Source organism: Narcine bancroftii, chromosome 6, assembly GCF_036971445.1.
Source record: "Narcine bancroftii isolate sNarBan1 chromosome 6, sNarBan1.hap1, whole genome shotgun sequence".
Taxonomy (NCBI): Eukaryota; Metazoa; Chordata; class Chondrichthyes; order Torpediniformes; family Narcinidae; genus Narcine; species Narcine bancroftii.
Genome location: NC_091474.1, coordinates 144,965,194 through 144,990,216, shown reverse-complemented (window position 1 = coordinate 144,990,216; position 25,023 = coordinate 144,965,194).

Below are 25,023 nucleotides of genomic sequence, written 5' to 3'. Positions count from 1 at the left end.
GATGGTTGTGGTGCAGTTCTGATAACATGGTAGTTTGCCATTTGACTGGAATAATTGTACAGGTACCCCATAGTAAACATCCTTCTTCAACTGATAGCTCATGGCGACGTGTGAGGTAAGATTTTAGATCTTCTGGGATGACTTCAGATTTGGGCCACCCATTAAGTGCGAAGTATAGGATCTTGCTTAATGTTGCCTCTCTTCGGGTTTCCTTTCCGATGATCTGGGCTGTAATGGGCAGTTGTTGAAGTTATTCTTGGTTGATAGTTGCTGTCTCTGCTGTCCATTCAATAATTTCTTCTTGTCCTGTCTTGGGTAGTGGCATGTGTGATAAGGCATCTGCTTGCATGTTGAGTGTTCCTGGTTTATATTTTATATCACAGTTGTACGCTGCTAGTAGCATGGCTCATCTTTGAATTCTGATCACAGCTAATACTGGTATATGTTTGCGTGGCCCCAGAATTAAATTAAGAGGCTTGTTGTCTGTGATCAGGGTGAATTTTCTTCCATAAAGATATTCATGGAATTTTTTTTTACACCAAAAATTATTGCCAATCCTTTTTCTAGTTGGGCATAATTGCGTTGGCTTGTGGTTAATGTTCACGAACCAAATGCTACTGGTTGCTCACCTTTTTTCCGTGATTTGGGATAGTACCACTCCTAGTCCCACATGTGAAGCATACTCGGGTCGTAGTGGATCAGTACCTTATTTGTCAACCAACTGAAAAACCTCACAAAGATAAGCGTATACAGAGCCGTTGTCATACCCACACTCCTGTTCGGCTCCGAATCATGGGTCCTCTACTGGCATCACCTACGGCCCCTAGAACGCTTCCACCAGCGTTGTCTCCGCTCCATCCTCAACATTCATTGGAGCGCTTTCATCCCTAACGTCGAAGTACTCGAGATGGCAGAGGTCGACAGCATCGAGTCCACGCTATTGAAGATCTAGCTGCGCTGGGTGGGTCACGTTTCCAGAATGGAGGACCATCGCCTTCCCAAGATCGTGTTATATGACGAGCTCTCCACTGGCCACTGTGACAGAGGTGCACCAAAGAAGAGGTACAAGGACTGCTAAAGAAATCTCTTGGTGCCTGCCACATTGACCACCGCCAGTGGGCTGATATCGCCTCAAACCGTGCATCTTGGCGCCTCACAGTTTGGCGGGCAGCAACCTCCTTTGAAGAAGACCGCAGAGCCCATCTCACTGACAAAAGGCAAAGGAGGAAAAACCCAACACCCAACCCCAACCAACCAATTTTCCCCTGCAATCGCTGCAACCGTGTCTGCCTGTCCCGCATCGGACTTGTCAGCCACAAACGAGCCTGCAGTTGACGTGGACATTTACCCCTTCCATAAATCTTCGTCCGCGAAGCCAAGCCAAAGAAGAGAGAGTATTTCCTTTAGTTGATTGACTGTGTTTTCAGTTTCTGTGTTCCAATACCATGTTTCATCTTTCTTGAGTAATTGGTTCAGCGGGCTGCATAGTGTAGACATACTAGGAATATGTTTTCAGTAGTGATGTTACTGAGGGGAACACGAAGACATATTTGTCCTTTTGTAATTGTATATTAGCCTGTTGTAGTCTAGTGAAAACCTTTTCAAGGTTTTGTAAGTTTTCATTGTAGCTTTGGCCTGTGATGATGACATAATCTTGGTAACACCCAAATATTATCTTGGTAATCATTTGTCCATTGTTCCTTGAAAAATCACAGCTGCTGAAATTCCATGAGGCAGGTGTGTAGGTGAATAGTCCCAGATGGATATTGATTGTTGCATATTCCCTTGATTTTTTTTGTCTAATTCTCTCTGTTGACATGATTGTGACAAATCTAGTTTTGTGAATTTTTGCATTCCTTTTAATGCTTGGAACAATTCTTCTGCCTTGGGCACAGGGTGTTCAGGTATTTTGAGTGATGGATTGATGGTGACTTTGTAATTTCCGCAAATGCAAAACTTATTATTTGCTTTCTGTACGGATACGATGGGCGCTGCCCAATCGCTGTATTGTATTGGTTCTAATATGCCTTCATGTTTTCGTCTGTTCAATTCAACCTCAAAATTTCCTTTCATAACAAATGGGACAGTTCTGGCTTTGAAGAATTTTGGTTCTGTATTGCAGTTTGGCTTGAACACCTTTGATTTTCCCCAATTCTTGTTGGAAAACCACTGTGTGGTTGTTGAGGATTTGGTCGAGTTCTGGCTGGGAAGTGTTTGTGTGGTTTACATTTAGTTTTGAACTGATTTCCATCCAGTCTAGGGGAATGTTTGGCAGCCAGTTTCTTCTGAAAAGTGCTGGTCCCTGGGTATCTACGATGTAGAGAGAGAGAGAGAGAGATAGAGTGTTTATGGTCGCTGCTGTTTGTATTGTACTTGGACCATACATTTTCCAAACTCTTTGATTCTGTCTCCTGTAACAGATCTTAGAGTTATTTTTACCGGGAGGTGTGGTAGTAAGTGTTCCTTTACTTTTAACGGCATTAGAGACACACAGGATTATATATGGAAGGGTGACATCATGACGTGGGCATCATGATGTCCAGTAGAGGGCGGGCTTATACCCAACACATAGGACTTTGGCGCCAAAACTGCAATCACAGCAAAAACTCTGTTCCATACTAGTAAAACTACTGCAATACATTTCAAGCGAGAACATATTGGACCTGCCTGTTAGAAGAGTAAAAGAAATCAAGAGACCATTGGAATACAATGAGAATAAAATATTCCTCTCCCCAGACATAAGCTTTGATCTAAGAATCGTAAGGAGTTCAACTCATCAAAAACTTTACTATGGAGGAAAGGTTACAATTTTGTGCTACACCATCCTGCAGTTTTGAACAATATTTATCACTGGCATACAAAATAGATTGCTTTTGGACCCAGGAAAAGCTCATTATTTTGCTGAGCAATTGCCAAATAAGCAACAAGAAGTGTAAGGAAAACAACCAAAAGACTTAAAAATAATGTATATAAATATGTTTGAAAGTCAATAGCTGGATTATAAAAAGAAGCTTTGCTTTATTTTTTAGAATAATATATTATAATTTCTCTGGGGGAGGGCTGGGGATGGTAAGGGATGGTCTGCTCTGAAATCAGTTGACAAATGTGGTAAATACAACAACCCATGAAATTAAAAGGCATTGTGGTCGTCTTGCGAGTTAGCAAAGACAATTCATTAAAGGGGGATTTCCTTTTGTTTTTTTTACAACTCTTTAGTCTTTTTATAGTTTTTGTTATTTTCATGTTAATTATGTCAGTGTGTATAGTTAAAAATAAGAACATTCAAAAGTGTAGCTTTAGAGGAAGAGAGATGGAGTGATTGAGGAAGTGGTATAGAGGTAAAAATGGGTTAACAAAATTAATATATTGCTTGACTAATCTCCTGGAATTTTTTGAAGATGTAACAAGGAGGGTGGACTCGGGAGAGCCAGTGGATGTGGTGTACTTGGACTTTCCGAAAGCCTTCAATAAAGTCCTACAGAGGAGGCTAGTTTGCAAAATCAAGGAGCATGGTATCGGGGGTAGGGTGCTGTCATGGATAGATAATTAGTTGAGAAATAGGAAACAAAGGGTTGGGATAAACGGGTCATTTTCTGGATGGCAGGACGTGATGAGTGGGGTCCTGCAGGGGTCGGTGTTGAGCCCTCAGTTGTTTATCATTTATATAAATGATTTGGATGAGGGGGATAAATAACTACATATTCAAATTTGCAGATGACACTAAACTGGGTGGTAGTGTCAGGAAATTGCAAGGAGACTTGGATAGTTTAGGGGAGTGGGCGGAAAGATGGCAGATGAAGTTTAATGTGAGTAAATGCGAGGTTGTCCATTTTGGAGGCAGAAACAAGAGAGCAGAATATTATTTAAATGGTGTAAAGCTAGGGAGTGGGGTAATGCAAAGGGATCTGGGTGTACTTGTTCACCAGTCATTGAAAACTAGCGTGCGGGTTCAGCAAGTGGTGAAGAAGGCGAACAATATGTTGGCTTTCATAAAGAGGGGATTGGAGTATAGGAGTAGAGAAGCTCTCCTGCAGTTGTACAGGGTCCTGGTGTGACCTTACCTGGAGTATTGCATCCAGTTCTGGTCCCCATATTTAAGAAAGGACATACTTGCTATAGAGGGAGTGCACCGCAGGTTTACAAGGTTAGTTCCTGGGATGGCAGGATTGTCATATGCAGATAGGTTAGAAAGACTTGTATTATATGCAATGGAGTTTAGAAGGATGAGGGGAGACATGATTTAGGATTATCAAAGGACTTGACAGGGTGAAATCAGGGCACCTGTTCACAATGATGGGTGAGACTAGGACTAGAGGGCATAGTTTAAAAATACAGGGAAGGCCATTTAACACAGAAATTAGGAGAATTTTTTTTAACCCAGAAAGTTGTGGGTCTGTGGAATGCATTCCCACAGAGGGTAGTGGATTTGTGGATAGAGGCTCTTGTGGTCAGGGGAGTTAAGGGTTATGAGGATAAGGCTGGAATTGGTTATTGAAAGGGAAAGATCACCCATGATCCGATAAATGGCGGCGCTGGCTCGAAGGGCCAATGGCCTACTCCAGCACCTATTGTCTATTGTCTATAAAAATGTAATGATCAATATTAATGGAATTCACAGCCATATTAAAAGATAAAAATATTTGCATTTCTAAATAAGGGAAAAATAGACATAGCATTTATACAAGAAACACACTGAACAGAGACAGAACATCTCAAACTGAAGAGAGAGTGGGTAGGTCATGTAGTAGCATCATCGTACAATTCAAAAGCCAAGGGAGTAGCTATCTTAATTAATAAAAAATTACCAATTAAAATTGAGAAGGTAATAACAGGCCTGGTGAGTAGTTATGTAATGATAGCAAGCCAGATTTATTCAGAATCTTGGAATTTCTTAAACATTTATGCACCTAATGCAGATGACCAGAAATTTATGCAGGGCATTTTTTTTAATGTTATCAAATACACAAGAACATATTTACTTGGGGGGAGATTTTAAATTTAGCTTTGACCCATCAATAGCTAAAAATGTGAAAAATACCACAAAAATAAAGCAGCCAAATTTATATTAAGTTCAATGCAAGATATGAAAATAATAGACATATGTAAAAAACATCATCCAAAGGAAAGAAATAATTCATATTATTCTAATGGGCATAAAACTTATTCTAGGATTGATATGTTTTTATTCTCTGCCCCAAGTACAAGGGAGAGTCCTTAAGACTAAATATAAGACAAGTCTTTTATCAGACCATTCAGCCTTGCTGTAATCAATTGCTCTGGAGGATATTCCAACAAAATGATACAGGCGGAGGCTGAATTCCATGCTGTTAAAAAGACAAGACTCTCGGGAGTATATAGAACAACAAATCAAAATATAATTTAAGATGAATACAAATTCTGTACCATAAATTTATATTTTGGGATGCGATGAAAGCCTTTATTAGAGGCCAAATAATTAGTTATAAAACCAAAATTAAAAAAGAGCACTGCCGGGAAATAGAACAGTTGGAAAAAATATAGTAATCATAGAGAAAGACAATGAAAAGAGAGGATATGGAAAAAAAGAGAATTGACGGAGAAAAATTCAAATATGACACATTACAAATATATCAAGTGGAAAAAATATTATGAAAACAAAACAAAGATATTATGAATTAGGAGAGAAAACCCACAAAATTTCATCTTGGCAATTAGAAACAGAGCAAGCAACATGGACTATAATAGCAACAAGGAAGGGGAATAATCAGATTTCATATAAAGCACAAGAGATCAATGATAATTTATAGAAATTGTATAAGCAACAATATAAATCTGAAATCCTAGAGAAGAATGCTGAAATAGATGAATTCTTGTCAAATAATGAATTACCTCAATTACAATTGGAAGAACAAGACAAATTACTCAAACCCCGTTCAACCACAGAAATATATGCTACACTAATGACACTACCAAATAACAAAGCACCAGGTGAAGATGGATTTCCCACAGAGTTTTACAAGGTATTCAGTAATATACTAATTCTGCTCCTCTTAGAGGTAATTAAACTAGTGGAAAAGACCCAGAATCTGCCTGATTCCTGTAAAATGGAAATAATCTCAGTAATTCCAAAAACAGTTAAAGACCCACTGTCACTAGCTTCATATAGGCCAATATCTTTACTAAATAGTGACTCCAAATTAATTGCAAAACTATTAGCGAATAGATTAATGGATTGTGTACTGAAATTGGTGAAGCTAGACCAGACGAGAATTGTTAAAAACAGAAGGATGGCAGATAATGTGTGTAAATTTATTAATATGATTCACACAGCACTAGTAATCAAAATACAAACAGTGGCAGTAGCTCTTGATGCAGAGAAAGCCTTCGATAGGATTGAATGAAGTTATCTTTTTAAAGTACTACAGAAACTTAAATTACTGGAAGAATTCATTAATTGGATCAAGATGCTATATAATGGTCCTATGGCAAGAGTGGTAACAAATGGATATGTTTCAGATTATTTTAAATTGAGTAGGCCAACGAGACAGGGATGCCCACTAAAACCTTCCCTGTGCGCTTTATCTATAGAACCATTGGCAGAACTGATAAGAAAAGACTCCATGATAAAGGGAATAAAAATAAAAGAGGAAGAATTTAAAATTAGTTTATTTGCAGATGATATTATAGTATACTTAACACACCCTGAAAAATTAATACAAAACTGAAAGAATACAGGGCGATATCAGGATACAAGATTAATATCGCTAAAAGTGAGGTGATGCCAATGAATACAGTCGACTATACAAAGTGTAAAAAGGAATCTCCTTTTAAATGGCAATCACAGGCCAAATGTTACTTAGGTATCAGAATAGATAATAATCTAAATCATTTGTACAAGTTAAATTATTAACCGCAAATTTTAAAAATGAGGATTTATTGAAATGGGAAGAACTACCGCTAACTCTAATAGGGAGAGTAAACTGCATTGAAATGTATGTATTTCCACAACTACAGTACTTATTCCAAACATTACCTTTACTATGGAATTCTTTAAAAAACAGAATAAATTAATAAGAAAATTCCTATGGAAAGACAAAAAAACCAAGAGTAGCTTTGGATAAACTAACATGGACATATAAACAAGGGGGACTGCAGTTACCAAATTTTATGGTTTTGTGAAACTTCTACCAGGCAGGAGAAAAACTGGCTTGGCTTAAGATAGAGTTATATAAGTTAGAGGAAAATGTTCCTGAACACTTACTCTATAAGTGTCAAGGAATGAGAAACAGGTGCAACACAACATCTACATCATATTTGAAAAATATGGAGGAGAATACATCAAGAATGGAAGATGATAAATTATCAAATACCAAAAATATTCCTGAGGCATAACCCATTAATTCCTTTTATCAGGGATAATTTATTCTTCAAGGAATAGTCAAGAAAAGGAATTAAAAGAATAAAAGATTGCTTTTTGGGAAATAATTTATTGACATTCGAACAGTTAAAAGATAAATATAGAATATCATATGGTACAATATTTTCATATTATCAACTGAAAACATATTTAAAAGAGAAGCTGAGAGCTGGTCTCAGGTTACCTGAGAGTAGTTGCTTTGAATATTTAATCACAGACACTAAGATAGTTAAAAAATTTATTATAAACATGTATATTAAAATTACAAAACATGGAAAAAGATTATGAAGTAATATATAAACCCAAACAATGTTGGGAAAAAGACTTAAATATACAGATAATGAATGAAACATGGATGGAACTAATACAATACAATAAACACACAGTATCATATGATTCAATAGAATTGGCTCCATAGATGATATGTTATATCTCAAAAATTAAAAGAATGGAATCCAACACTATCGATCAAATGTTTCCCTTGTAAACAAGAAATTGGCACTACAGTAAATGCAATTTGGACATGTACAAAAGTGAAAATCTTTTGGGAGGATTTAAACTCAATATTAAATAGAGTCACAAAAAATAAGATACCAAAACAACATAAAGGACAAAGAACTAGGCCAAAAATTAGACAGAGATCAAAATCGATTCATTATGATTGCATTAGCAACAGCAAAAAAAATGCATAATAACTTGGAAAATGGAAACAGCTTTCAAAATACAACAGTGGTGCATAGAAAAAAATTACCTACAACCTAAGAGACAAATATGCTTTATTTGAACAAATTTGGGAACCATACATAAAGTTTATTAGGAACCACCAATTTCAAACATCCACCTCTTGATGTGACAAGTTATATTTAAGTAAATAGTTTAACGTATGATCAGATGATACGATTTCTCTTTTCTTTTTTTTACATTTGTTTTTTTCTTGCTTTAAGTTAAGGAGGGGTTGGGGAGGGAGGATAAAAAAGAAAATATCACTGTGTACATATTAATACTGAATATGTATATGGTTCATGGTGAAGTGTTAAATAAAAAAATATAAAAAAAAGAAACAGTGGGGGATCAATATTTAGGGTGGAGAGACCACATGTGGTGTCCAGCTTTGGGACCTTCTGTTCTGCACCGTGATTGGAGGGAGTGGGCCAGAGTACTCCATGGTCACGCTTTTAAGATGACACAGAAAGTCCAAGCCCAGCAACACTGGAGCACACAAATCCTTCAGTATATACAATCAGAACTTACAATATTTCCCCCTTTTACAGTTAGCCTTGCATTTAGCTTGTTTTTCCCCAGCATTTGTGGCATCCATGTTCCAAAGAAGCTTACTGGGTCTTTCCCCTCAATTCCTTCGCTCAGTCCAATAATTCTTACATTATTACATCTGCCGAAAGTTTCCGTATGATCTTGTCCATCATTCCTTTTCTGTCTGTGTCCCATGCATTTGCTTTTTCTTCCAGAGTCTTTAGCCTGTCTTTTGTTTTGTCCAGCTCAGCCTCCACTTGAGTCATTCATTCCATTAAGTCTTCCACACTTTCCTTAATTTCCGACATCATTTCTAATATGTCTCTTATCACTGATTCAACACCCATAAAGTGAGTGCATAAAGTTTCTATCTTGTTCAAAAATATTGGCTATATCTTGGGCCCCTCCAGCTCTGCCTGGTTCAGTCAGTCCCAAGGCCCCTTCTGTGCTGCTCCCCATCAAGGTTTCTTTCACTAGATGTTCCTGGCTGAGCTGCTGCTTCTTCAGTGTTCATTTTCGGTTGTCATGGTCAGTTAGTACTTGTTTTATCCATTTTTGATGATGGAATTCTGATTTTTGAGCTTTCAAATCATTTTTTTAAATATTTTTTATGGAGAGCTCTTTCAGAAGACGTCTGGCCAGATCCTCTGAATGGCCATGCCCCTTAGTTAGTCATATGTTTGTCATAGTATATATTTTACCTTTATATGCATATAAAACACCCCAATACACTAAAACACCTTAAACTTAATAAAGCAGTACATAAGAATAGAACTACATATGTTCATAAGATCACGATTAAAAGTTAACACACACCGGAGAAGATGATGGAGAGGTGGCTACTCTCTCACGATGCTAGGCAATAGCAATGCCCCTGACCCTAAGGCCTACTCGCATCTTTGCTCCTTCTAATCTGCGTCCAGCTCCTTTGTCGTCCAGATGGTATTTTTTTTAAAAAAGGAATAGTTACAAAAAGCAAAAGATAGAAGAAAAAAGGAAAAAAAAAGAGAAACCAAACCAAGTGAAAAAAACTCAGTACCCCTCCATAATAGTGTTGCCAGATGCTATATGATTAGCATTAAAAGAAAAATGAAGGGAGAAAATCTATATATATAAAAAATATACAAGTCAGACAATTCAATTACATTGAAATGAAATTATAAAGTAAGAAAGTGAGTCATAAATAACCCCCACAGCATCTGAAATCTTATATCTGATATATTAAGTGAATAACGAATCTTTTCCACGATGTCGTGCAACCACTGATCATTAGTAGGCAAGCAGCATCCCTCCATTTCAGTAAAATTGTATGTCTCGCCAAAAGAGTGGCAAAAAAACCTAGCATGACCCTGAACCAGAGACAAAGAAGAATCATTCCTTCCCATTGTAACAAAGAGAGCTACCAAAAGGATTGTAGACAAAGTGCAGAAAACCTCTCTCCAGTAATTTTTGTAGACCAGGACAAGTTCAGAACATATGAATTAATGATGCTTCTCCGCTCTTATACCTATCACAACAGGGACTCGAATCAGAGTAAAAGTGAGACAATTTAACCTTAGATATATGTACAAATTGTAATACACAATGACAGGTGCATAACGTAGAGCTATTAACCAACTTAAAAATTGTGTCCCAATCTACATCTGATATAATCAAATTTAAATCCTGTTTCAAAGCATTTTTAATTTTAACTAGTGAAGTCTGTTTTAAACATAATTTCTTGTAAATAATAGATATTAAACCTTTACGAGAAGCCATTGAACTAAAAAAAAACTTGCCTACAAAATTTGATTCAGACTCTCTTGGAAAATCATTAAGCCGTGATTTAAGAAAATGCTGGATTTGCAAATATCTAAAATTAAGGTGAAAAAGATGTGTCTATTCCTAATATTTAGCTATCTGCCAACCAGTATTGAACCCATGTGAGTACTCCAATCACATATGCCATACCTTTGCACAGTAATCTGTTATGAGACTCTATAATTGTGTGTGCTAATTGGCTCGAGCTGGCCCGCCCCCTGATGCTTTCACCTGGATCCTCCCCTGGGACCCAGGTCATAAAGGTCTGGCCACTGGGAAATTGTTTTAAAGAGGGTAAATTTTTATCTTTTAATCAGATGAGGGAAGGTTTTGGTATTGATAAGAATTCTTTGTTTCTATATTATCAAATTCAATCTTTGGTAAGATGTATGTTTGGTAGAGATATGATTTTACCTGAAATGACTAAATTTAAGACTTTTCTTATGAAGGTACCAGAGAAGGATTATATTTCATCTATGTATCAAATATTACAGGATGGTATGGATAAAAAGGGTTGGGATAGATCAAAAAGTAAATGGGAAGCGGATACTGGTTTTATTTTTTCCGAAGATGATTGGTTAGATATTTGTTATGATAGTGTAACTAGATTGATAAATGCCTGTTATGCAATGATTAACTATAATTTTTTACATCAATTATATTTAACACCTGAAAAATTTAAAAAAATATGGTTTTCATGAATCAGACTTGTGTTTTAGATGTGGTGATACGGTTGGAACTTTTTTTCATGCCGTTTGGTCATGTATACAATCTTTTTGGAAGAAAATTCAATTGTTTTTAGAATATCTGTATAAGATTAAAATAGTTTTAGATCCAACACTATTTTTATTGGGTAGTTTGCAACCTTTGAAAGGCTTGGGATTAGATAAGTTTCAGCTTGCTTTTGTATATTTAGCTTTATCCATAGCAAAAAAATGTATTGCTAGTATGTGGAAAGATACAAATATGATTGATATTAATAGATGGCATAATGAGATGAAATATTGTTTAATAATGGAAAAAATTATGTATGTTTTGCATGATAATTATATTTTTAAAATTAATAAGTAGTCATTATATTCAGAATATTTACATTTCAATTTACATTGATTAGATCTTAATATGTATATTTAATTTTTCTTTAATATTTTTTCTTTTTTCTTTCTTTATGGCTCTCCTGGAGAGTTGGCTGAAGGGGAGGGGGGGGGTTCTTTTCTTTTCTCTTTTTTTATATATATGAAAAATAACGTTCATGTTTATGGTCAATTGTTGTATATGTCATATATTATTTGTTTTTTGAATGAATAAATAAAGTTTAAAAAAAAAGAGGTCTGGCCACCTCTCCCTTCCCAGTACTTCCCTAGTTTGGATCCGGGCCAGCTCAAGTCTTCTGTACAATAAAGCCTATAGTTCCCCTCAGTCTTTGTCATTATTGGGGCAACTGGTAATATCCAACAAAGCCTTCTAAACAGGGCCAGATGAAGGCCAATCGATGCCCCAAGAACAGCCCAACAATGGTTGCCCCTCGACCTTCCATTGTCTAACTGACAAGACATGAAGGGTCAAGAAGTGCTGAATGTGAAAGAATAGATTAAATATTAAGTTTTCTTCCAGGCCAGACCCCACAACTATATTAACAGAACCTCTCCATATGTTTTTTTTTAAATTTCTTGTGGGGTCCCTAGTTCAACTGCACCATGGTAAATCCTGCACTGGGGAAAAAAAAACTCTGTGGTGTCCCCTTGGTGCCCAAAACACGCGCTTATTTTGCTTACTGGTTAATGCAGGCCTGGTTCGAACAGTGTGGATTCACCACTTTCACCCTTGATCGGCTGGGTTATTGCAGTTCCATGTTTTCTAATGGAGAATAACATTTTGGACACCGCTCATGTCCTGTAATCACTTTCATTTCTTGTTTACTATTTCCCTCTTTTTAAAATGTCGAATTTCCATTACCTGTCGGACAGTGTTTGAATTGTAGAACTTTTGCCCATTATTTGTGGCGGCAGGAGGAGGTGATGAGACGCTGTACAGTGTGTGTGTGTGTGTGTGTGTGTGAGGTCAGGTTGAAGTGTCCGTACAGCGAGGCTGGTTCCCGCCGGGCGCGGTGGCGCGCGCCTGTAATCCGGCTACTCGGAGGCTGAGGCTGTCGGATCGCTTGAGATCAGGAGTTCTGGGCTGCTGCGGCCTGTGTTGAGCGGGTGTCCTCACTAAGTTGGGCATCGATATGGTGTCTCCGGAGGAATCGGGCGTCACCAGGTTGTGTGAAGAGGGGTGAATCGGCCCAGGTCGGAAACGGAGCAGGTCAAAGCCCCCGTGCCCATCAGTAGTCGGATCGCGCCCGTGAATAGACCTCGCAGCGCAGCCTGATCAATACAGTGAGACCAGGTCTCTTTTTACACACAATCTCACTCCACTTCCATCTTCACATTTACTTCCATCGGCCCACAAGTACATTTTCTTCACTCCCATCAACATCAGCGTCTCTAGAGATATTTCGCTATCATTTTGACAGGTACCGTTACAATCAACGAAACTTACTGGTTCTTTACAAGTTAATATTAAGATTTGCATTGTAGGGAACAATAGCTCGTGATAGTTCTGTTGGATTGACATTTATACAAACTTTCCATATTTATAGTTTTGCAAGTGGATCTGTTTAAAACGGGCGTTTTACTGTATTGGACAACACGGATAGAAAACACTGCTACATCCGGCTCCAGACAGAGGGAGCGACAACTCTTCTCACAGGGCCAGAGTTACAAGTTGATTTGTCACAAAATAACTAGGACTGTGGGAAAGGTTCTTCTGTGAACAGACTGACACGTTATCTCTAGTGTCACATACAGCCACGTGTCGAGTGCAATTTACAATACAGGGGAATGATGAACAGGAAGACCAATTAGCACCAAGCACGGGCAACCTGAGATCACTGTTCTGGGGTTCATTCCACCGATGAATGGGTGCAGGGATGAATCTCTTTTTGTCTGGCATCTGCCAACGAACTGCCCCTGCCTGTCATGTTTCACCCCTATTTCGTTTCCACAGACTCACAAACTACCTGAATCAAAACTCTTCCCATCTCCTTTTCCCAAATCCTCAGGCACATCACTTCTGTAACTAGGATGAATGAGACGATCACTCCATAACATCCAAAATGGCCTCATTCTTTAATAAATTGTAATTCATATAACCCCTACCTGTACTTCCTTTATTTCTTGTACTTCTGAGCTCAACTCCACTGCCCCCCAGACAGAGCAAGGATAGTGAACCTCTTGTCCTAACTTTACCCCTCACCAGCCTCTGCATCTGATATATTATCCTCTGACATGTCTGCCAGCTTTGGTGCAATCCCTCCACCAGCTGCATCTTTCCCTCTCCACCCCGATTCGCTTTACATCCCGATAAGTCTCCCCAAGACTCTCTCATCCATTCTTCCTTCCCCACCCACCCACCCTTCCAACCCATAGGCAACTTCCTGGTCTAATTGTAGGACATGACCTCCATCCAGCGTCATAAGCAGGCCTTCCAGGTGAGAAATAGCTTTACCTTCTCATTGTCCAACCTTATCTACTGCATTCGGTTTATTCTGTGTGGCCTCCTCTACCTTGTTGAGACAAAACACAGATTGGCTGAACACTTCACAGAACACTTAGTGGGCCTAAACGAGCTTTCAGCACCCCATCCATTCCTCTATCGATATATCTGTCCTTGGCCTCATCTATTGTCCAGGTGAGGCCAAATATAAATTAGAGAAACATCACATCACATTCCTGTACACCCTTAAAGCTATTAACATGAACACTGAATTTTTTTTCCAATTTTAGGTAATCACCACCCCCCACCCCCATTTAATTCCACTTTTTCCATCTCTACTTAACTCTCTACTTATTATTTTTTCCCCTTTCACTAATTTTTCTTTCCTTCACCGTCTCTCCCTCTTCTGGTCCTGTCACCTCTCACATCTGTTACCTTTGCCATCCCCCCCTCCCCCAGCTTCTTTACAACATTATATATGTTATTTCCCTTTTGTAAAGGATCCACCATGTAAAGTTGATGGACTGTTTCTACCCATGGAAGTGGTCTGACCTGCTGAGTTCCACCAGCAACTCTTTGTTTCCATTAAAATTATACGTAGAAAGGCTGTAGTGATATGATCAGAACAGTAGCTTTTAAAATACATTGGAGTTGTAGGAATTAAATGCCCCCAATAATCTATTAATGCTTGGAATGTTATTTTTTGATCCTGCTGTGCATTAAGGGATTGCATATTGTAGTTTGCAATCAACTCTTCAAAATGGCTGATGTTATTCATTGATAAAAGGTCCTAACCTGAAAATGTTGACTGACCATTTCTACCCGTGGATGTTGCCTTGACCTGCTGTGCTCCTCCAGCACCTCATTTTTTTCTCAAGATTCAGCATCTGCACTCTACGTGTTTTATTCATGTTACTGATCTGGGCTGCTCAATTGGTTTATTGCACTGGAATATAATGATATTCAAATTGCTGCTATACAGGTTCGAAACAGAGAAAGCACTAACTATATAGGTAAAGGTGAGCACAGATTTGGAAGGATTTGCTTAACAGTGGTTCATCAAAAGAAAAGGTGATGCTCAGTTGTTTAAGGCAGTGTACTACACATAATGAGCAGATAAATTAATTTCAGAGGAATAAATTAAGAGAAATAACTTTAAAATATCCATGTTTAGTGATTGTGAGGTTTGGAAAAGTAAAATATAAAATTTTGTAATATGTGAGGGATTTGAATGATGCCAGCATTCTGGATTGTTTTCTTTGCGGGATATGTCACTATGTTGAGATAGTGCCATGAACCTGGAATTGGAGATGCTGAAATGCAAGAAAGTGGGAGGAAATTCTAAACAAATTTCTTCATGGCTGGAAGGGAGAGGGTTTTATTGTCAGCTGACTGAGAAGGGCAATATTAAGGAAGATGATGGAAGAGTGGCCTGATTTCGGGGCTTTAAACAGGGGAGTAGCAATTGGAGATTTTTTTTCCCTTTAGCAGCTGGAGTGATGATATTGATCAGTGAAAAGGAATGATGTTGGTCAGGGAGTAGAGGATGGTGAATGGAGAGAGAATGATGTTTGAATAATATGAGAATAGTGATTGTGGAGAGAATATTGACCACAAACCATATGGCGACATTAATGGGATGATGCAGGGAGATGGGATCAGGGTGGCTGAGGATTTCAATGAGGGAGAACAAATGGTCAACAATTGGGTGACAAATGATAATAAAATGAATATGTTGATTGTAGGAGACTACTGTTGGGTGAGAAAGATGATTGAATCTAGTTTGGGATGGTGATTTGCAAAGGGACAGTGGTCAGGTGAGATGTAAGAGTTTAAAGAGGGTGGATATCTGTCCAGTAAGGATGATGGAAGGTGATTAACATGACTTAGTTTTATTACTGCCAAATTAGGTGAATTCATTTTTACTGTATACAGTTACTCCCCGACCTATGGCTGTAATTGGGACTGAAGGATCAGTTGTATCTTGAAATGGACATAAGTCAGAATTTTGCCCGTGCATGTGGAGTTCCAAAGTCTTAAAGCTAACTTTTTGATTGAATGTTGTGTTTGACAAATTATAACAGAGATACAGGGCATGCAAAAGCCAAAATGTGTGTACTACTTCATTGGTTGGCATTCTTGGGTCCATAGGCTGGGCGCAACCATCTTAAATCCTGTGCGCATATGTGAGACTTTGGTTGGCACATGCGTGGTGAGTTCGCGTACTGGAGTTTGGTTGGCACATGTGTGAGACTTAAGTGCCCTGATGATATTGAACTTGTGCACTTAACTCTCGCACATGCACCAACTGAATTCCAATACATGAACTCACCATGTATGCGCCATATGAAGACTTGCACATGTGCAAAGGCATCAAGATGGCTCTTCATATTGCTGAATCTTTTAGATTCTCTTTGTCCTTTAAAATTGTTGAAACGATGGAATGAGACAATCTATTGGCAAGGGATAGGTTTTCCCTCTTGCCATCTTTCTAGCATGCCCACAAAATGACAACTGCTCGCTGGGCACTATATTGCACAAGCGCATACGCATATTTGTTTTTTTTTAAATTAGTCGTATGTGTGGATGGTCATAAGTCGGGGAGTACCTGTAATTGAACCTAACAATACTGAAGGAGAGGATAAAATTGTGTTTTATTTTCTTTGGAATGGAAAAACGCGAGGTAATAAGCAGGTGTGCCGAGTGGTAGGCCGTTGTAATTTTCTGAATCAATGCCTTCACCCTTCTGTTGTACCTAAATGATTATTGATAAGGCACTTGTACTGTAATGTAGTATTAAGCTTTTGTAACAATGTATTAATTTATTTTTTAAATAATAGTACTTTTTCATAATGATTGGTGAGTGGTTTGACATCTAAGGGGTGGAATGTAGTGGGGATAGTGGAGGGTCATGTAACTTTTCCGCCTGGAACCTAGTCAGAAATCGCATCACCTGCCAATCAAGATTGGATTCTGCCCACTGTCGGACTCTGGCTTTACCTTACTCTTAATTTAGTCTATGTGTAGTCTGAGTCCAGCGTGTTCTTTGAATGAAGTGATAGGAGAAGGTATTCGGTTCAACAGTCAATTTATTACACAGCACAAGAATAAAACTTGACAGAGCTCTGGGTCAATCGTTAGTTCATAGGTCACCTGCGCAGTGAGCTACTCCCCAAGACTGACCCCTATTGTCCAGTTGGCTCAGTTTATATAGATCAACCTTATCATACAGAACAAAAGTTGGCTTCCTTTGCTAGATCTTTTTGCATAAGGGTTTTCACAAGTCATCTCCTGTTTTGCAGATATCTGGGGTGTAGCACTCCCATCTTAATCCTCCAGGCCAGACTATCCTGTTGATTGGATCAGAAATTAATTCATCCCCAGATATTTCTAATCACCATTCTGTTCCTGTCTGGCCAATTTCTGCTGTTCTCTTTAACACCTCCTCCTGCCTTAATCTTCCTCCTAGACTGGTTTTCCATTCCCTTTGTTTCTTGCAGGCCATTCTTTGTTCTGGTCTGGCCTGTGTCTCCTGTGCTACTCCCCACTTCCCTCAGTTTGAATTCCTCCTAAATCGTTTTATGCATTTCCTCTCCCTGTATTTGGGAGCAGACAATTTTGCTCAGCCAACTTTGCTCCATGCTGTGATTGCCACTTAATCACATTCCTCTTTTTCCCTGAACCATGCAGTAAATATAACATTATTAATTAATCATTTCTTTCATGTTTTAACCCCTAGATTCCAACACCACCTATTAGTGCATACTTGACCACTGGCCCCTTTAATCACTTAGTGATTGTAGCATGATCAATGACCACTCACAGACACGAAGCAAGTAGTCAAAGGCTTTATTAATCAGAAAACCTTGGCATGGCTCTACATGCTGCTGACTTATGTCCAAGCTACGTATGAGGGAGGAAGACTAGGGCTTGCAGCCTTTATTGGGGACCTTACAGGGATGAGTATTGTACACAAGGTTGAGGGATTTTGCGGTGGCAAGTTCTTGTGTTCCTCCTGGTTATGGCCGCAGATGGTGATATTATCCAAATAGGGATAAGTAGCTTTTAGTTTATTGCCATTCACCATGCGATCCATCTCCCCTTGGAACACTGACTCTCTATTCATGAGGCCGAATGGGACCCACAGGAAGTGATAGAGTCAGTCATTTGCCTCAAATGTCATGTATGGCCAGTCTTCTGGGTGAATTGGAATTGGGTCATACGCCAATTTGAGGTATATGGTGAAGAAGAGCCTGAATTGGGCAATCTCCCTCACCATATCGGCTATGCGGGTAAGAGGGTAGGCATCTAATAAGGTGAACCTATTGATAGTCTGACTGTAATCTATGACCATTCGGTACTTCTCCCCACCACCACCACGTGCCCTCCCCCAGCAGTTACCCCACTTCTGTTTTTATGAATTTCTTGTCCCTGGGGCTGTATCGTCTGCTCTTAGTGGCAACAGGTTTGCAGTCTGGGGTGAGGTTTTGGAACAGAGGGGGCAGAGGGACCCAGAAGGTGCAAGCCACAGGTTGGATGCCTTGGTGTATGATTGGGCCTATTCGAGAAGATGTGCGGGGTCTTCAGGAACTGGTTATTATTGACCGTGAGGGGGGGTGTGGTCCATCAAACTGCATCAGCACATCCTTAAGCTGACACTGGAAATCCAGCCCCAGTATGATGGGTGCACAGAGGTGGGGCATCAACAGTAGTTTGAAGTTTTTACATTTCATGTCCCTCATGGTTAGGGTCACAGTGCAGCATGCGTGGATTTCTGCAGAGGTGTTAGGAGGTTAGCGCTACCTTGCACTTAGCCAGGGACACGGTCAGGAAATAAAGTTTGGCTGTACCTGGATGTATGAAACTCTCTGTGCTTCCCATGTTGAACAGGCAGCCTTTGGTGTGGCCATTTACCTCGGTGTCCATCATCGATTGTCCCAGGTGGTGTGGTCTACTCTGGTCCAGTCCGAGTCGGTGCTGCTATATTGTTGGAATGGCTGCCACCAAGATGGCCGCCCGAGAGATTGTGAAGATGGCCACCCCCATGGATCACTCACAGTGGAATCCAGAAGAGAAGCTCGATGTGATGTCATTCCGTGTCGTCGTACACCTGTTCAGTTCCCAGCCACCAGAAATAACACCGGAGGTGGGTCAGCCCAAGATGGTGATGCGGGTCACAGTCTGCACACGGGCACTGCTCGAATGGGGTTTAGAGTGGAATAGTGATCTTTCCTCTGGCGGTTTGAGTAGGTTGTGCTACGGGCCGGACTGTACTTCTGCAGGTGTTTGCCTTGGCTGCAGTAGTTGCACCTTGTGTGCTTGGTGATGGCAGTGGCAGTCAGGGATCATAAGTCCCAACATGGCGTCACCCGTTCTCCCCACTTATTGGTCATGCGGCCTGCTGAGTAGGGCTCTCTGCTCCTTTGCGAGTCTCCAATGATCAGGCCATCTGCACCACTTCCTGTAGGGATCATTCGCCATTCTCCAGGAGCTGCTCCCTTATGTGATGGGAGCGGAAGCACATGACTATCCCGTTGTGAATTAGCTCCTCTTGCTAGATCACTGCAGTCACATCCTGGCACCTTCAGGCTCACCCCAGGTCCCGCATGGCACTTATGAAATTTTCAACTGACTCACCAGGGGCCTGGTGTTGGGAGCCCAGTGGTAGTGAACAAACATAGCGTTCATCGGGGCTCCGTATTGCTGTTGTAGTGGGGCCATTGCTTCTTCGTACCCATTACAGTCACGGATTATTTGATATGCTCGGTGGCCCACCACTGTGAAGAGCAGGTCATATCAATTGCTGTCAGCTGTGATCTCATGATGCCTCAAGCAATGTAGCCACATGCCAAACCTGACGTAGGCCTCTGCTTCCTTCGGATTGGTTTCCAGCTTCTCCAGTCTAATCACCTTGTCCATGGCAGTTAAAATTCTGAATAATAAATTGTAGCATGATCAATGACCACTTGCAGACACAAAGCAAGTAGTCAAAGGCTTTATTAATCAGAAAACCTTGGCATGCCTCTTCATGCTGCTGCCTCACGTCCAAGGCAGGTATGAAGGAGGAGACTAGGGCTCGTAGACTTTATTAGGGATCTTGCAGGGAGGAGCTAAAGATACAGAAGGCAGGCCAGTCTGCCCAGCCCAGTGAGGTTAAGCCTGCAGTGATTACCTAGGCTGGACGCTGGACCCTCCAGCTTACTGTACTATAAAGTCCACCACGTGGAGTAACTTTTCCCCTTTTTGAATCCATTGCCATTCAGGAAATAATTTGCATTCCTGTTTTTGCCATCTCAGAGGATTTTTAGGGAGACTTGTAGGTTTGTAGCTATTTAAATAAATAAGAAAAAGTCTTAAAAATTTCAAATGCAATGAGTAGTAATCGATCTTGAAATTTCAGACATTTGCCTAAACAATTTACATTTGAGCTTGGTGCCCCTCAAATGAGGTCTCCCTCTACTGCCCAATTCACTGACCCCACCTCATCCCTCTGTCCCTACTTACACCAACTTGCCACAACATCTTCCTAAGGTCCCATGTCCCATCCTCCAGCCTCAACAAAATTCACTTCCCTTCTCTTTCCTTACACTCTTCTCACCAATTATCTTAGAACCATTGAACCTTAGAAAAATTCAGCAGAGAAACGGGTCTATCTAGTCCATGCTGAACTATTATTCTACTGTGTCCCATTAACCTGACTCTGGTCCAAATCCTTCCATGCCCCTTCAAGCTATGTACCTCTCCAAATTTTCATGAAAAGTCATCAACTCAGCTGGCAGCTGGTTCAACACTCTCACCATTCTTTTTGTGATAAGAATTTCCCTCAAATGTTCCCTTAAACATCTCTCCTTCAGCCTTAACCCATGTACTCTAGATCATGTTTCCTCCTGACCTTATTTTTGCGGAGGCTAATATCAGGTTTCATATTATGATGAAGTACGAGTATTCCAAACCATTACAGGTCATATCACATCAGGTGCTCTCTTCCGCACAGCATCCTCCGTGATGGTGCTCCAACCATACATTCCCCACTTTTATCTCTTAGCTAAGATGCATAAACTTGTCCCATTGTTTCTGCCTGTTCCTACCTTACTGAACTAATGTCTACATGTCTAAACTCCATCATGTCTTCCATTAAATGGTACCTCCCACTTACATTTGGGACACCATCCATGCCCTTCACCAAGGAGGACATAAATAATCTTCAGGAAATTGTTGAGGATCGGGGACCTAATGTAAGGGAGGGTATAAAGGAAATAATTGTAAGTCGAGAGATTGTATTAGTTAAATTTCAGGGATTAAAGGTGGATAAATCCCCAGGGCTGGATGGTCTGCATCCAAGATGGCTGAAGGAAGTAGCCCAGGAAATAGTGGATGCATTAGTGATAATTTTTCAAACTTCCTTAGATACTGGATTAGTTCCTGAGGATTGGAGGGTGGCCAACGTAACCCCACTTTTTAAGAAGGGAGGGAGAGAGAAACTGGGAAACTACAGACCAGTTAGCCTGACATCAGTCGTAGGGAATGTTAGAAATAGAAGTACCTTTAAAGAAATTGCTCGAGACAAAAATTGAGACAAGTTAAGCGAGTGGGCCAAGATGTGGCAGATGGAATATAATGTGGATAAATGTGAGGTTATCCACTTTGGAGGTAAGAACAGGAAAGAGGACTAAATGCAAAGTTGGGTGCTGGGAATACACACATACACTGGGGCTCACCCAACTTTTATACAGTAAATTTCAGTATCAGAATACCCTCCCCCTTACATTCTTCTGCCCCCTGGATGGGTTTGGCAGAGGCAATCCTTCCTGCCTATGTGCAGTTTCAGTATACTTGGAGGACTAGGGGGTATCCTGTCGGTGTCTTCTTATGCCATTATTCCCATTGTCCTTATTCACATCCTAGCCCTTGTCCCCATTCACACCTTCCCGACTCTCAGGGCTACAGTCCCTTCATCTGCAGGGTTCGTTAATCTTGTCTAGGGTTTACTAGTTAAATATGCATACTTGAAAAATCTGTGTATGGCTTACTAATTATATATGTATAACTTGCTAATACTGTCTAAGGTCTTCTAATTATTTATGCAAGCCTTGCTAATCCTATCTGGGGCTTGTCAGACTAACTCTACTTCTATTCTCAACTGTCAGTGAACTTGCTGCTGTAGGAGATTCTTATCTTACTCAGACAGTGTCAGCTTCCTGCCTTCTAATATCCATGTCTCATGTTGTTTGCACTGGCTTCATTCATTTACTTATGTATCAATTTTATTTTCTTCATGTTCATATTGCAATGTCAGTTTTTCTCATCTCTCACAGGAAGGTGCTAGAATCACTTATTAAAGATGCAATCGCAGTACATTTGGAGAGTAGTGGTTTCATCGCCATGGTTTTGTGAAGGGAAAACCATGTCTAATGAATCTAATAGAGTTTTTTGAGGATGCAACCAGTACAGTGGATAGGGGGAATCAGTGGATGTGGTATATCTGGACTTTAGTAAGGCATATGATAAGGTTCCACACAGAAGAGTAGCATACAAACTTAAAAAGCATGGTATAGGAGGTATGGTATTAAGGTGGATAGAGAATTGGTTGGTGGACAGGAAGCAAAGAGTCGGTATAAATGTTTTTTTTTCGGAATGGCAGCCATTGAGTAGTGGGGTACCACAGGGCTCCGTGCTGGGGCCACAGTTGTTTACCATATATATCAACAACTTAGATCTGGGAATAGATAGCAATATCTCAAAATTTGCAGATGACATGAAGTTGGATAGTGGGGTCGGCTGTATTGAGGACACTAGGAGGGTGCAGTGTGATTTGGACAAGTTAAGCGAGTGGGCCAAGATGTGGCAGGTGGAATATAATGTGGATAAGTGTGAGGTTATCCACTTTGGAGGTAAGAACAGGAAAGAGGACTATTATATAAATGGTACCTGTTTAGGAAAAGGGGAGATGCAGCAAGACTTGGGTGTTGCTGTGCATCAGTCATTGAAAGTGGGCGTGCAGGTGCGGCAGGCGGTGCACTATGAACTGCCCTCCCCTTTCGGCATCAGCACAACATCCTCACTGATTTTGCCAGCTCCAACATTAAACTTCTCACTAATCAAATCTCCCCAGAACCATCTTTCTGAGTTCTGCAGGAACCACTCTCTTTGTGACTCCCTAATTCATTTTTCCGTGTCCCAGTACTTTCCCCTGCAACTGTTGGAGATAACAGAATGAGGTGAAAAATACTTGTGTATTCCTAATGTTTGTTTTCTGTCGGCCAACCAGTATTGAATCCATTTGAGTACTCTGATCTCGTGCTTTAATTTTTCACATTAAGGGCTCACTAATCTCTTTGAGACATCCTATGTTAAAACTTCTAAAACTGTACATGCACCACATTCACTGTTTGTCGGAATTGCTTTGCAAATGTTCTATGATGGAGAATTACTTGGACACCGCTGATGAGATTAATCAGCCTTTTATTGCCTGTTTACAGTTTCCCTCTTTTTAAATTATTCAATTTGTATTAACTGCGGTCCAATGAGTTTGAAGTGCAGAACTTTGGTAGATAACCTACAAGTGTGTGTGTGTTCAGCTTTCCTCCTTTTAAACTGTCGAATTCGCATTAACCGGTCTTTACAGAACTCAGGAAGATAACCAGCAAGTGAGCATTATTTGCGGCAGCAGGTCATGAGACACTGTACAGTGAGTGTGAGTGTGTGTGAGGTCAGGTTGAAGTGCCCGTACAGCGCGGCTGGTTCCCGCCGGGCGCGGTGGCGCGCGCCTGTAATCCGGCTACTCGGAGGCTGAGGCTGTCGGATCGCTTGAGATCAGGAGTTCTGGGCTGCTGCGGCCTGTGTTGAGCGGGTGTCCTCACTAAGTTGGGCATCGATATGGTGTCTCCGGAGGAATCGGGCGTCACCAGGTTGTGTGAAGAGGGGTGAATCGGCCCAGGTCGGAAACGGAGCAGGTCAAAGCCCCCGTGCCCATCAGTAGTCGGATCGCGCCCGTGAATAGACCTCGCAGCGCAGCCTGATCAATACAGTGAGACCAGGTCTCTTTTTACACACAATCTCACTCCACTTCCATCTTCACATTTACTTCCATCGGCCCACAAGTACATTTTCTTCACTCCCATCAACATCAGCTTCTCGAGAGATATTTCGCTATCATTTTGACAGGTACCGTTACAATCAACGAAACTTACTGGTCCTCTTGCAAGTTAATACTAAGATTTGCCAAGTAGGGAAGAAGATTCGTACTTTCCACACTTAAAAAGTTGGAATAGTTTGTGATAGTACCGTGTGATTCACAACATTTACATCAAATGTTGGATATATACGAGTTTGCAGTCAGATCTGTTTTAAAATAGGCATTTTTACTGCTCTCTACTGTTCGATTGTTTTACTGCACTGGAAAACAAGAATACGACCACTGCTGCACTTGGCTCCAGACAGAGGGAGCGCCAACATTTCTCACAGGGGAGAGTTAGGTTGTTTATTTGTCACAAAAATAACTAGTACAGTGAAAGAGGTTCTTCTGCGAGCAAATTAATAGGTTATCTCTAACATGACATGCAGCAACAGATCGAGTACAATTTACAATACAGGACAATAATGTACAGGAAGAACAATTTGCACCAAGCACGGGCAGCCTGAGATCACTTTTGGGGTTCACTCTGTAGCCGAAAGACTGCAGGGAAGAAACTGTCTTTAAGTCTGTCGGTGAGTTCACACTCACCCTCCCTTTGTCTGGCATCTGCCAACCTACTGTCTCTGTCCGTCATGTTTCACCTCTATCTTTGTTTCCACAGACTCGCAAGCAACCTAAATTATACCCCATTTCCTTCCCATTTCTTTCTTCCAGTTCCTCTGCGTCCGTCACGCTGTCCACTAGGATGAGGCCGTCACTCCTGGATATCCGAAATGTCCTCTTTTTTTAATCATCTGGGGGTTGATAAACCCTTACATCTATTTCCTTTATTTCTAGTACTTCTCACCTCATCCCATTTTCCTCCAACGACAAAGTCCCTTTGGCCCCTAGTTTCCATTATAGT